General features: G+C 38.2%; 2 long non-coding RNA genes across 3 annotated transcripts; both read left to right on the top strand.

Annotated features, from left to right (window-relative positions):
- The first annotated feature begins 3,757 nt into the window (after window positions 1-3,757).
- On the top strand, window positions 3,758-5,054 carry LOC124327141. Of its 2 annotated transcripts, XR_006915954.1 has the most exons (4): window positions 3,758-4,367; window positions 4,478-4,683; window positions 4,751-4,868; window positions 4,939-5,054. It is a non-coding gene; the product is annotated as an uncharacterized LOC124327141 (long non-coding RNA). The 2 variants fall into 2 exon arrangements; XR_006915953.1 differs by having other exon boundaries at window positions 3,758-4,683.
- Window positions 5,055-7,622: 2,568 nt separating this feature from the next.
- LOC124326204 lies at window positions 7,623-9,782 on the top strand. Its single transcript, XR_006915519.1, has 4 exons — window positions 7,623-7,967; window positions 8,310-8,526; window positions 8,697-8,824; window positions 8,895-9,782. It is a non-coding gene; the product is annotated as an uncharacterized LOC124326204 (long non-coding RNA).
- Window positions 9,783-10,848: the final 1,066 nt, after the last annotated feature.

The following is a 10,848-nucleotide window of genomic DNA, read 5'->3' as shown; positions in this document are numbered from 1 at the left end:
TACCGCATTAACGAATACTTTTTTCTCTTTATCATTTTGCTCTAATTGGACTCGCTTCGCATATTTCTGCGTGATTGCTACAAGTTCCTGAAACGACGAAACTTTTTTGTAGCGGATGATATGCTGTAGTTCAGGTTCAAGCCCTTGTAAAAATTTCTGCCGTAAAAACTGTAATTGACTAGATTTTTCGACCTGAGTTTCTAGCTTATTTGACGGATAGGCTCGCTGATAAATTGTTTTCAAACGAAAAGCGTAATTCAAAATATTTTCTTTCGGCTTCCGTTGCATCTCGTCAAATTTTTCTTGATAAAAATCGGCATCCTCGTCGCCGTGGAAATTTTCTTGAAAAAGGGCTTTTATCTTGTTGTAATCGATGGTATCACTTTCCATGATATTTTGTAAAAAGTCGTATGCCTCGCCAGACATTTTGGTTGACAGCATACTCACAATATCTGAATTGTTCCAATTGGACATCGCCACGACGTTATCGAATAATTTGATCCATCGGTCGAAGCGAACAGCTGGGCTTCCCGTATAATTTTGAATTTGGTTCAGCATAGTTATAGCTCCGCGTCCCTTGTGTGTGTCGGAAAAGGTGCGAACTTCTTTGACACCATTTTCTATTTTCGGCAAAAAGCATCTTATGGGAGAAGAATTATGATAGCGCCTGGGTTTGTTTCCATTAGCTGATTCACCAGCTGGCTGATATTCAAGAAGGAATCGGCGTCGGAATCAGAGGAGGGGGTGTCAGAACTTCGTCGGCTATGTGCAAATTTTCCTTTTCTCCATTGGTCATCGTCAGCGTCGTAATTTCTTTTCTCGTTTCGTCTTCCGTTTCGGTCCCCAGTGGAGAATTCCCTTGCTGCACCTCTGTGCACAGTAGGCCTGAAGGAGTCTCCATATTTGTCGTCGGCCATTTTTCTGTTTGCCGTGTCTCTGTGATTATATTCTGGATGCTGTCCACTGAAATATTCCTCCTGCTTACAAATGTCAATGGGCTTTGACGCTGTAGGCCTATTTGCCCCTTCGGATTTGAAAATTCCTCTATCAATGCTTTCACTCCTATCTGGACGTTGTCTAACTGGTTTTTCGTTGCCCTCGGTCGAATGATTAATAAATCCCCTTCGTTCGTGATTTCGTCGGCGTACTTCGTCTGGAATGCCGTTTTCGTCTCCCAATTCTCGTTGAGCTCCTCTTGAATCAGGAATGCCTTGTACAAAACTAAATCTCTCGTCGGCTGCTGAATGTACTCTTGATGCAAAATTATCAGTACTAAAAGGCGCAGGAATTTCACGCTCAGCTGTGGTCGAAGGATTGAATAGGCTTTGGAATCGATCGAGTTGGTTATTAAATTGAATCTTGTAAGAAAGATAGGGATCGATGAGTAATGATGGCAACTCAGGATAGTTATTAAATGTCTGAGTGGTTTGTGTAGCGAGAGAATGCCCTGTGGTTTCCGAATCCAAACAAATCCTTTTCTTTCTAGTTCCCTCAAGTATATTTTCGCCCGTTTCAAAAATTCCCCCGTCGCACTGATGAATTTGACTATTGCTATCAGTTCGTTTATCGCATTTGTCGCAAATGCAGATAAAAGGACTATCGATTCGTTCGCTGTCGTCCGGGACAAAAAGGACGCGTTCGTCAGCGATATTAATTGCTGAAGGGTTCGAAATACTGGGAATGGAAAGGGAAAGTGGGACAGACGGTCGAACCGATTCTCGGTAGCAGAGTTGATTGCTTCGAGAATTGTTGCTATATCTGTCGTCACTGGCCCCCTCTTGATGATTGCTGTTAATAATTTTATCGTCGCTGTTGGTGTTTTGTAATTTGGGCGCGGTTTCTTCAGTTCCTCCCTGACAATGTAGTCGTATTTGCTGCGAATCGATTGGATTTTGGAGTTGATCACCCACTTGTCCATGAGAATTACTTGTACTCAGGGGAAATTCAATAAGATCTACACTTTTAACAGGGCCAGCCGCGGCGTTGTTATGCGGGTCTAATTCGTTAATAATATCAAATTGAAAATAAGGAGTAAAAGTTACGGGATTATTAATTGCGTCAAGCGTGGAACTATTTTCAGCTGACGGAAAAGGCGCGGATGGAAGATTTATTTGAGCAGGCGGGTTACGTAATAAATCACCCAAACGATTAAGAATTGCAAAAAAAGAATCAGTATCTTCCGCTGAAGATCGACGATTATTTACGGAAATCTCGGAATTATTTTGAATAAAAATGTTATTATTTTCTACAAATTGGGAAGGATTCAAAATGCCGTCGGCAAGCTGAATCAGATTCTCGTCTGTAATATCAATAACAGTATCGGGCGAAGCGACCAGGTTATTTAATACACAATTACTTTCCACGTCTAATTGATTGGGCGGTGTCAATACAGTCGACGGAATTAACACAGGATCAGAAATAATACGTTCGTCGTCTTTTAGAAAAGAGGAACGGTCAAAAATAGGTTTATTAATTGGAGAAAGATTTACTTCAGCAATCGATTTTTTCGGCGAGGGAGTAAAGAAACTTTTGATTTTTGAACCAATCGACTTTTCAGTACGATTGCGTAAAACACGTTTACTGAATAAAACCTCAGGGTTTGGGATACGGTTAAGTGGAACGTAATCTTTGTTTGAACGAGTAGGCCTATCAACGGGAAGATTGCTGATTGGCCGATGCGTACGAGTTGAAGATATACGGGGGGTGGAAGAAAATTGAATAGGAAGAGGGTTTACAGCGGGTACATGAGGAACAGTAGTATCAGGCAAAATATTATCAAATGCGTTCACGTTTTTATGCAAAATACTCTTAGTCTTAGGTCTAGCACCAGTATACGATAACATTGTAAGTGAGTTCGAAAATCGCTGCCACCAGATGTAAAGGTTGACCCAACACAATCATTGTGTCACCAATACGAAGATACTTAATAACTAAAGAGGCGAATTTACTCACAATGTTATGGCACAAATGATGAAGACAAACATGAACGATTTTGGTTTAACCCGTGTATTTTTACTAGTAAGACAGAACAATAGGCCTAATATAATTTAGACAAGAATAAACGATAGCGACAATTTACTTGAGTACAAATGGTAGGCGGCGGTCGAGCGTCAGGCTAGGTGATGAACTAGTAAAGGGTCGATACTAGTTTAAAGAAGATTTTGACAACACTTAAATGGAATTGAATTTAATACAAAACAGTACGAAAAGAGGAGCGAACGCCTCGGTAAGTTACGGGTAAAATGAGAGAGAGAAGTGCGGAACAGAGTAGCTTTTACATCGGGTTTTTATACTCATGCCGGCTGCGTTTTTTAACACGCAAGGCATAGGGAAAAACAGGTTCAGACAAGTTAAAAAGTTATATAATCCTGCCCGACCTTGTCGAAAAGAGGCAAAAACCAAGTTCAGACGAGACCGACAAAGGTTATATAACGACTATTTCTAGAGTTCCGAGAAGGGTAAAATGAGTCACAAAATATAATAAAAGGTAAGGTTAAAGGAATAAGAGAAAAACATGAAGTAAAATATAATGGAGTAAAAGATAAAAGGTAAGGGAATAAGAGAAAAATGTAATTAAAGTTAAACGCGCTCTTGTCGCCCGGTTGAGTCTTGCTTTTGCGCTTCTTGATAAATCGCTTCTGGCGGAATAAGCGCGGCTGGCGCTGACATCTAGTAGTCAGAGTTGGCGATTGTTTTGCAGCAGAAAAAGGGAACAGATACGGGAGTGAGCCGAACGTTCTGTTACACTTATACCATCTTTCATAGCAAAGATGCCTTTAATAAATGTGATGACATGTTTTTTTCATAATATGTAGGACCAATCCATCCATCTTCTGCAATGGCTTTAGCCCAGTTATTTAATATTTAGTTAAATTCATTATCATCATCTCTTTCCAAAGAATTAGGTCTTTTTCCATAAATTAAATCATGATTTTGACATATTGCGTCAACCATTGTTGTTGGAACATAATCCATTGATAGTTCTATGGACAACAAAAGTTGGACTAGACAAAAGTTGGACTTCTAAGTTCAACAAGTTGGACCACAACTTATCCATATCGCTTGGGAACTGAGTTTGGCTTTTAGGCCGAATTTTAGGAAGGGGGTAAGGAACAAAGGGAAAGGTGGCAAAAAAAGAAAAAGGAGCAATTGGCCACTGGTCATGTCTTCCCCCTCTCCCCCGCCAAAAAAAAACAAAACATGAATAAAATCAGACAGGCTGTCTGGCACGAGAAAATTCAATAAGGCTACCTACTTAAAAGCTCATTGCAGATTATTGGACTAGTGAATAAAGGCAATTCCTTTGAATTTGGGGGGTTCTTTCTCCCCACCTTTTGCTTCGTTCCAAAAGAGGCTTAAAGTCTGCGGTAAGTTCTTTCTCTGATTTTGCATTAACGATATGATCTTAATTTTCTCGTGGTTTAATCTGTGTTGATCTGATTTTTTTAATGAACACCTTTTAATTATTTCACTTAAGGTGAATAGAAACAAGATAAGTAAATGAAGAGACGTGGAGGTAGACGATGAATAAGACGACAAGAAAACAATGCAGGAACCAAGGAAGAAGAGGTAGTTGAGACAACCTGTAAAATACCCTCCTTTAAGGATTCAAGAGCTGTTTTTTCCCATCTCTCAAGTATTCACGACGGAGAACTGATGAAAAATCTCTCGCAATCTATTCCCGTAATTCTTGTTTTAAATCACACATTAGCATCAGATACTTTTTAATTTTTCTTATCTTATAATACAGGTGCAATCAAAACTCCGACTACTACGAGGCGGGTCTCGTTCAGTAACCTGCGACTTGTGTTACAGAATGGAATATTCTGATGGAAGTTCTTAAATCAGAATCAAACAAGCAAATAATCGTAAGTCCAAATATTAATTATTCAATTCCTAATAGCGCTAAAACTAAGTACTAAGTCCCAATTTTTCAAGACAAAAGTGGAAGTGACCTAGCCAAAATTGTGAAACGCATTATGAGGGGAGTCGTGACAGACAAATTTGATGCTAGTTATGTTGGATGGATGGGACAGCATGGCAAATATACTGTGTTTAGAACAAAAAGCTTCTTAACCTAATTTTTTATAATAAATTAGTTTACACGTGTGTATGCTTGCATAAAATCATTTAATATCGATTTAGCTTAGGTGGATCAATCTCTGCTGTAGCCGTATGCCACGAGAAAGCAAGTTGAAGGAGAGACTATGAACTATATCAATCGATTTAATTTAATCAACGTTTCAATAGAGAGGAGACTCAAGCTGCTAGATAGAAGTGACGAGGTAGACAGGGAAAAGACCGGCAATCATTTCATTAATCATGGCAATCCCGCATGTCTGGAAGATCGTAAAACATTGCATGTTAATCATTCATTTGTTTTACCTATTTGTTTTCGTCGTTGTGTCTTCTTCATGTTCACAATGCCTTGTGTTATCCTTAAAAAGAAATATGTCATGTGTTCTAGTGGTCCATTATGGGCAAGTTTATTACACTTTACGGATTATTTATTTAAAATTTTAACGGCAAGTAGCAAAGAAAAACATAATAGCTTTATATTAATTCATATTTAATTCACTGCCAATGAACCAAATTGACCCCGTTCACGAACTTGTAAGTTTTTTTGTTCAGTTTTGTTCGTGAAATCTTCATGCAATGAGGACGTAAATAGGGAGGAAATTATACCCTCCCTGTGAGTGAACATTGTTCATGTCTGTTCTCTTTGTTCACTGTCTGTTCATAAACTGTGCGAAATTTTGTTAGGCGGGTAAATACCAAACTCGTAAGGAATGCTATCCATACAAAGTCACTTGATTTTGTTCGTTGCTGAAACGGTAGACTTATTTTCAAGGACGAGAATTCGTGCTGGAAGGCTTGGCGAAGGTTTACAAAAATCTCTTACTCCCTCGCGTTAACCTAGTTCCTGCTAGTATTACGGAAGAATTTTGGTTCTTGCTAATTGATGCAAAATGGTCAATTTCTTCTAAAATATCCATTTGGAGTTAAAATTCTGCCATCGGGTGAAATGATAACACTGATAAAAATTGAAAAATGTTGTAAAAAACCTGACAGAGCCTTTGACAAAAGAAAATAAAAGTTAAATTTGAGCGGTAAATGTCTTAAGTTACAGAAAGAAAAAAGCAAGGTCGGCATATTCTCTGCCTTTTACATTTTTTTGCTTGAAAGTGAGCAAAATATTTGGCAAAATAAGTTGGAAAAAACGACTATATTTTGGTGTAGAACCAAGCTCTATTGTCGCTAGGAAAAGTGAAAAAAAGACTTTCTTCTAGTTTAGGGGGGGGGGGAATTTCGTGCGGCAGCCGCTGTTGGGATTGTCATCTTATAAGGAAGAGGCAGAGTGAAAATACTTTTCAGCTTTACCGATAGGGAAAGCCTGGAGCTCCATCCATTTTTTATTGTCTAAGATAATAAACGCGCGACTGAACTGTGAAGCTGATGTATGGTCCGAGTTGGCCACAGCGTTTATGTTCTCGAAAAGTTTAAGATAAGGATTCGACCAAACGAAAGACTGATTTGATATCGTGTAGGACTTGATTAGCTATACTAATCAAAACGACAGTGTTATTGTTGATTCTGTTTCAGGTAATCTGAAGGAGTCAGATCTGGACGACTGACGGACGATTGTTACCTGAGGTAATCCCTGAGGACGTCTAACGATATCCAGAATGAATGAACCAAGGATCTTTGGTGAGGTTATTCGTCGACGGGTAATTTTGAAAACCCCCCCAAAAGGTGGTAGTCGATTTGAATTGATTGAAGTTCGTGTTGGAGCATAGTGTAGAGCGCATAGAGAGCGCATAGCATAGCGCATAGCAGAGCGGAACACTTATCTCGGAACTTGAGTAGAGAATTGAGTACAAAGATTAGAGGTCACACGAGACAGTGACCACCCTGCGCATTGGAAACAAAAACCCGAATTTAAGATCGTTGAAATGCGGTCAGGTCGCCGATGAAATTGCAAGGACTGTAGCTACAGCACGTGCACGTTGGAAGAAAAAAATATACAAGCGCGTCGTACGAAAATATATTTTAAAACAGTAGAGTATCGTAAAGTCGGACTAGAAAAAAGATTTCATCGTGGAGTTTCATAGCGCCACGGGAGTGATGATTTTTTCAATTTGAGAACTACGCCAAAATATCGTTGTCGTGCGAATCGAACCAACATGTGAAACTAATCAGTCAAACGAAGAGACGAACTGGTCACATCAGTGTTCTTCGTCACAAAAGTTTGTTCTCCTGGCCAACTTACGCCTGTAAACATAATCTTGCACCTTAAAATTAATCCAACCAAACGCAGCAAAACCCTCTCGTTCTCTACTTTTGCTGTTGCTGCAAGAGCATCAATTATAGTGTGGATTAATTTTAAGGCGCACGATTGTGTTTACAGGCGTAAGTCGACGAGGAGAACAAACTTTTGGCGTACCCACAACCAATTAATAAAAAAACAACAACACACATTGTTTTTTTCTCGATATTATTACATTCAAGTTTAGTTTAAAAAATACTTAAACTTATATTTTGTCTAGTTACCCTTAAGTTTTAGACATGTTGAATAAAAAAATATTTTTTGTTATTTTACAAATCTGGCAACAACTGGGCAGACGACGTACTATTTACCCAGTTCGTTTTATGTTAACTTTCAGTAATGGAATCGAGTGAAATAATTTGGAATTTTGGCCATAACATTACTGGTCATAATTTTTATGGGAGCCGTAGTATGGGTTATCGTTTATTTAGAGCATTTTTTGGGACAACCCCACAAGTTTGTGAAGTTGAGCCAGTAGTGGAATAAACGAGGCTTTAGTCGTCTATTTATGTTTATAAATTCCGATTTTACTTCATCTTTTCTTACTTCAGGTTTTTTAATGCGTCCTAAAGTACGTTTTACTCCAGCTCCCGGCGTGAAACCCACGTTAAAAACCACTAGTGACAATATCCCTAAAAAAGTACACGAAGATTTTGTTAATCATACTTTTTAACAAGTTTTGTGTTTGGTCTTTGCATCTCACGGTTTTTGTAGAAAATTTAAATTTTTTCTGTTACACTCCTTATTACAATTTTAACTGTTATATTTTTCTATTTCAAAGCGGTAGAGCTTCGAAACAAAGGAAAATCTGAATTTACTTTGTTTTTTTTTTAAATTGTTGTTTTTAACAGTTTTTCAGTCTCAAATGACTCAACATATTTTTTTTTGTTACTAGGCCTACTCAGACTTGAATTATTTTTCTACTAAGATAAGTATTTTTACTGAATAACTTTTATCTATTTTTCTGTTTTGTAAAATTAAGAAATTCAGACATCATCATTAAAAGGAAGTTAGGAAAAAACGTAATACAGTAAACGATCCGATTATAAACGGCTCTACAAGAAAAAAAGAAAAAAGGTTTACAGTCGCATCATACGGAAAAAATACACACATTTTGAAGAGGAAAACGGAGAGATATTTAAAATATCAAAATCCATTAAGGTTTTCAAAGATGAAAACTTATCATGATTTGTTTTGGGGTAAGCGACAACTTTTTAAAATCTAAAATCACGTAAAAAGTCAGCGTTACGTATACAAAATTGAAAAGAAATAAAAAAATCTTCTACAAATATCTTCCATAACTATTAACTTGCAACTTGCACTATTAGCAAAGTGTTTATTGTTGACCTTGTTATTATTATTGAGTCAGGAATGTCGTCCATTCTGGGACTTCCCTCGTGTGACAAGCTCAACCTCATTTGCAGAATTGATGCTGTCCAGTTTACGGCAACACCTGTGTAGCCACCAATCATGATGGGGTTCATAGATGTCTTCACGGTTATATTTAAACTTCCAGTAGAGTGTGACATCCGTTTATTAACTGACGTTTTTTAACATGTTGGTCTAGTTGTATCTGCAGCTAGTCACCTACCGTTTCACCTGGAAGGTAACGTCTTCAAAAAGTTCGATGAAATGGTGGATGATAATTATTGCCCCCCACTCAGTAGCCCACGGAGTGGGTAAGCCGCATGATGGTGGTGGGAAAACCAGATGGAAAGGTTCAGATTTGCTTAAACCTGGCTGAACTCAATCATTAAAAGACAACACTGTCGTGCCCTACCGTTGAGCACTATTTAGCAAATAAAGTAAAACACGTCATTTTTGCAGGCTTGGAGTTTCTATGAGATTCCGTAGTCCAATTCAGCATTTGTGCACTATGGCAGCACCAAAAAGTCAATACCACTACCTACGCTTGTCATTCGAATGGAAGTCGACTCCTGAACTTTTCCTGATCGAGGTCGTTATCACTAAAAAATACCGCGGTCGTGATCGTGCGATCAAACGATTGCGATCATCACAACTTTTGAGCTCGTGTCCTCTGCAAGCCAGTTCTGCGCTTAGGAGGGTCACATATTTTGTTAATCGTTGTTTTGTAGGCATTAGCATTCGAAGATAAAAAAGGTTTTAGAGTTATCAATTTACATTATAAAAGCTTTTGCATTTTTTTACTTCTCCGTTAAAAATTCTTTTTATTCTCTGTATTTTTGTAGAAAAGTGAGGTTTTTTGTTTTTGGTTTACTTCTTTCAGTAGTAGCAGTAACAATTCTTTGGTTTCTTTTTAAAAAGGCGGGTTTGTTGTGCTGCAATGTTTGCCGAAACAGCAAAACCTGTCTAGGCTAAGATGACAAAAACACCATGGCGTCGAAAGTTTAGAAACCAAATTATGAATATCCAAGACAAGTAGACTTTTGCTATTGGTCTAACAAACTACCAACCATGAGTCAACGTTATGAATTTCTAGGTGAGGAGGTGACCGGGGGGGGGGGAAGGGGGGGTTCAACTCTTTTTTTGGGTTCACTCTTACCAGGTCAATTAGAAAGAGAGTTAGTGATTTTTGAAATGTACCATAGCTGTGGTTTCGATTGTTCCCTAAGTGATGGTAACCTTTTGTTTGGCACGGTTGAAAAGAAGAAACTTGACTTAGAAGAAATTAGCTATTTAAAGTGGAGGAACAATGAACTTTAAATCGAAACTCGAAACCGAAGCCACTTGCGTAAAAAAACAACAAAAAAAACAAACAATACAGTCAGCTAGAACACATTCAGATTTGTGAAGCCCTCTTTATCCCAAAATAATTAGTGATTATAGGAATATAGAATTGCTAAAACTGTTCAGATTTCTGCTGCGACAGAAAAAACTAAATCAGAGAAACGAAAGTCATACCCAATTTGCAACATGTTAATCACATTCTTGATCATTCAAATTATGAAAATATTTTTCCATGTGGCAAACATATGAACTTCATGAAAAATTACAGTGTAAGGGTTCTAAAAAGATGAAGAACGAACTTGTATTGTTGAAATAAAGTTTATTGAATAACAGACGGAAAAAGATACTGCACAAATGGGATTGAAAGAATAGAAACGGGGAAGGGATTCTTGACTTGCGTCTACTTCCCGTTCTAACTCTTATTATACCCCTCGTTGTCCTTTTCTCCCCCTTCGATCTCACTCTGCTTCTTCGCTCAAGGTTTTTGGTATGTCGTCCTTATATACCTATAGTTTGGTACGTGAAGATGGTGTAGCGTTGGAGATAAACCGGAAAAGTTTACGGATTACACGTAGCCGTTTGGGTTGACGTGGCCCTGTGTTGATAATCTCCCCGAACTGGTTGACGTGCATAACTCAGTTCATCGCGAATCTGAGTCATGCCGCTTTGTGGGCTGGTTCCTAAGAAGCTGATATGCTTCGGCATGCGCAAAGTGCCCTTACATGAAAACAGTGGAAAGTTAAAACTAGCAGAGTTACCTCGCAATTTAACTAGCGAAAATATCTAGTTTAAAAATATTTAACTACGAAATT

Source organism: Daphnia pulicaria, chromosome 1, assembly GCF_021234035.1.
Source record: "Daphnia pulicaria isolate SC F1-1A chromosome 1, SC_F0-13Bv2, whole genome shotgun sequence".
In the NCBI taxonomy this organism is placed as follows: domain Eukaryota; kingdom Metazoa; phylum Arthropoda; class Branchiopoda; order Diplostraca; family Daphniidae; genus Daphnia; species Daphnia pulicaria.
This window is presented reverse-complemented; position numbering and strand designations above follow the sequence as displayed.